The following is a 3,821-nucleotide window of genomic DNA, read 5'->3' as shown; positions in this document are numbered from 1 at the left end:
AGGATGTGGAGTGGGGTGGGGTGAGGCCCAGGCACAGGCAGTCCCACATCCAGTGATGGAGGAGGGCCTGGAGAACCAATGTCCAGATCCTACTGGGACCAGAAGGACATAGGACTGGGGTGGAGCAGGTGAATCTGTCCTCATCCCACTTTCCTGCAGGGAGAACAGGGCCCATGGCAGAGGTGGTTCTGGCAGCTACTGGGGAAATGGCTGTGGAGACCCTGCTCCTCCTCCTCTGCCTCATCTTCCTCATGTGAACGTTGTCCCAGGGGGAAGGGCGGGTGTGGGGAGCGCAGAGGGCACAGGGCTGAGTCCCAGAACCAGTATTGGAGGGACACCCACGGGTCAGGGGGTAGGGTGGGAGTGGGGGATCCAGGGGGAGCAGCCACCAGGCCCCGGCCACCAAGTGTCCAAGATGGGAGATACCTGTGTGTCCAGGACGGTCTGTGGAGGCAGAGCTGCCCTCGCCCACCTCAGTCACCCCTCCAGCCCCTGAGCAGGGAAGAAGGGGTGAGTATGCTGCCCACTGTACCACTATCTGACTAGACTGAAAGGGCCTGGTCTCTTCTCTCAGAATGAGGTCCTGTGGGAGGAAGGCGGTGAGGCCTAATGGGGGCATGGAGGATGCAAACACCATCCCAGCTTAATCTGTCAGGTGAGTGACACAGGTGTATCACCACCCAACATCCCATCGCACACTTCCCCCAGGTTGGCCCCCAGGATTGCTCCACTCTTCATGGCCAAAGTGGAGCTCCCACCTGCCTCCTAAAAACAACTTCTCTGCTGGATTCCCATCATGTGATGACACCGTGGTCCCATCTCTGAGACCAGAATCTGGCTGTGGTTCACTCTACCTCCCTCCCTTCTCCCTGATCCATCCATTCCACGTGTCTTGCTCGTCCTTCCTCCTACGCAGCTCATCTTGCTGCCTGTCTCTTCCCTATTCTGATCTGGTCCTTTCTGGAGCCTCATCTCTTCCCTGGGTCTCTGAACCCACCTCACCTCCTGCCTCCACCTCTTTCTTCAACACAGGCCTCCAGACTGTGTTTCCAGAGACCATCATCGTTCACGTCCTTCACAGTGTGAACAGCTATGTGTCATCTCCATGGTCAGAGATCGAGATGCAAACACCACAGGCTGGATTTGAAGGTCTCGCCTGGTCTGTCCCCTGCTGGACTCTCCCCCAGATTCCTCCCTCTCCTTGCATCTGGCAATGTCTCCACCCCAAGCTGGGCCAACGTCTCTGTGACTCTGAGACTTTACATGTGCAGTTCCTTCTCCTGTGATGCCTTTCCCTCCCCATTCCTGCCTCCCTAAGTCCTGCTCTTCCCTTGAGCTCTGTCGTAAATGTCACTGAGTGTGTGTGTGTAATTCTTGTATAGTTCTGAGCAGAGTGACACTCAGTCATTTGTTTATAGTATCTTGAGCAACTATCAGTGAAGACCTACTATGTGCCAATGTTGTTGTAGGTGCCAGGGGTGCATCGGGGAACACAGCATCCAAAATCTCTGTCATCAAGACTCTGTCATTGTGGAGACAAGAAGGACAGAAATCAAAAGAAATAAATAAGAAATAATATCAGAGTATGTTGGATGGTAATGTGTGTTTGGAGAAAAATACAGGGAAAAAAGTACATGACATCTTGGGGACAATTTCCTACCCCTGAATGCCCCCATCTGGCCTCCAGACCTTCCCCCTTTTAATCTTCTTTGCTCTGCTCTTCCAAATCCTGACACACCTGTGGGTCACCTCATGGGGGACACACGTCTTGGGGAATGGGGGCCTGCCGTTCTCTAAAAGCCACTATGAAGGGCCTAAAATTTACAGACTGGGAGAATACATCTGCAAATACATATCTGATGGACGACTTGTATCTGGAATATATAAAGGACTCTCAAAACAAAACATCAGTAAACAAACAAACAAAAAACCCAGTTTTATACGTATTGAAAAAACCATCTACCTAAGAACAAAACGCCCAATACCCCTGTATAAAAATTGGCCACTGATTTGAATAGACATTTCTCCAAAGATATACAAATGCCCCATAAACAGGAAAACACGATCGACATTACTAATATTGGAAAAACGCAAATTATAACCACACAGGGAGGTACCCCCTCACACACATTAGGGTGGCTATTTAAAAAAAGAAAGAAAGGAGAAATAACAGGTGTTGGTGAGGATTTGGAGAAAGTGGAACTCCCATGCTTTGCTCTTAATTGTAAAATGGTGCATCTGCCGTGGAAAACAGTCTGGCAGTTCCTCAAAAAATTAAAAATAGAATTATCATATGATCCAGTCATTTTACTTATGGATGTGTACCCACAAAGTCAAAAGCAGGAACTTGAATAGATATCCGTACATCCATGTTCTTAGCAGCACTATTCACAATAACGAAAAGGTGGAAGCAACCCAAGGGTCCATCAACAGAGGAATGGCGTAACTAAATGTGGAAACACATGCAATAGAATACTATTCAGTCTTAAAAAGGAAGGAAATACTGACATGCCTCAATGTGGATTGAAGACGTTAACACTAAGTGCAATAAGCCAGTCACAAAAGGATAAATACTGTAGATTCTACTTAAATGAAGCATCTAGAGTAGGTAAATTCATAAACACACAAAAAATAGAAATGTGGTAGTCAGGGTCTTGGGCAAGGGAAATGGAGTGTTATTCATTTAATGGGCACATAGAATCAGTTTACGAAGATTAAATAAGTTCTAGAGATGGATGGTGGTGATGGTTGCACAACAATGTGAATGTACTTAATGCCACTGAACTGAACAATTAAAAGAGGTTATAATAGTAGGTTTGTTGCCTATATTTTACCACAATGATTTTAAAAAAAGCAGCCAAAGATTTCATCAGCCACTTCACCAAAGAATAAAAATGAATGACAATTAAGCACATGAAAACATGTTCAATATCACTTGTCACTAGGAAATTCCACACTAAAACCAGGATGACATACACATCTAGTAGAATAATTAAAACTAAACTAAAATAATAAGAAACAGAAATTCTGATAATAGCAAGGCTAAGGAGGGTGTGGAGCGGCCGGAACTCACACACACTGCTGGTGGGAACACCAGTGTTCAGGCACGTTGGAGAACAGTTTTGTAATTTCATATACAGTTAAACCTACACTTTCCATGAGACCTAGAAGTCAGACTCCTAGATGTTTACCCAAGAGAAATAAAAACGTATGTTCCCACAAAAACCTGCCATATGAATATTTATAGCAGCTTTATTCATAGCTGCCCCAAACCTGGAAACAACCCAAATGTTCTTAAGCTGGTACGTGGATACAAAATGGGGTACACAGAAACAATGGAGAACCAGACAGCACTGAAAAAGAATAAGTTATTGATACATATACCCAATAACGTGGAGAAACCTCAAATGCATTATGCCAGGTGAATTAAGCCGGAGTTTGAACAGTACATTTTATCTGATTTCATGCCTATGACTTTCTGTAAACAGCATAAGAAGAGGGATGGAGAACAGATCAGCATTTTTTCAGGGATTCTGGGTGGAGAGAGGATTTGGCTCCCCAGAGACCGCACAAGGGCATGTCTTGGGTTATGGCTCTCATCAGTATCGTGACTGTGTTGTGATTACATATGATATATGTATGTCAAACCTCACAGAATTGTATATAATAAAAGTTGAATCTCACTTTATCTAAATTTAAAATAAATTAAAAATTAAAAACCACAATGAGATAACACTGCACTCCCACTAGAATTATTAAAATTTAAAAGACTGACAATACCAAGTGTTAACAGGGGTGTGAAGCTGCTGGAATTCTGGCAC

Source organism: Ceratotherium simum, chromosome 33 (genome assembly GCF_057802395.1).
Source record: "Ceratotherium simum simum isolate JZ-2026a chromosome 33, ASM5780239v1, whole genome shotgun sequence".
Lineage (NCBI taxonomy): Eukaryota > Metazoa > Chordata > Mammalia > Perissodactyla > Rhinocerotidae > Ceratotherium > Ceratotherium simum.
The sequence above is the reverse complement of the archived record's forward strand: the minus strand, read 5'-3'. Positions refer to the sequence as shown.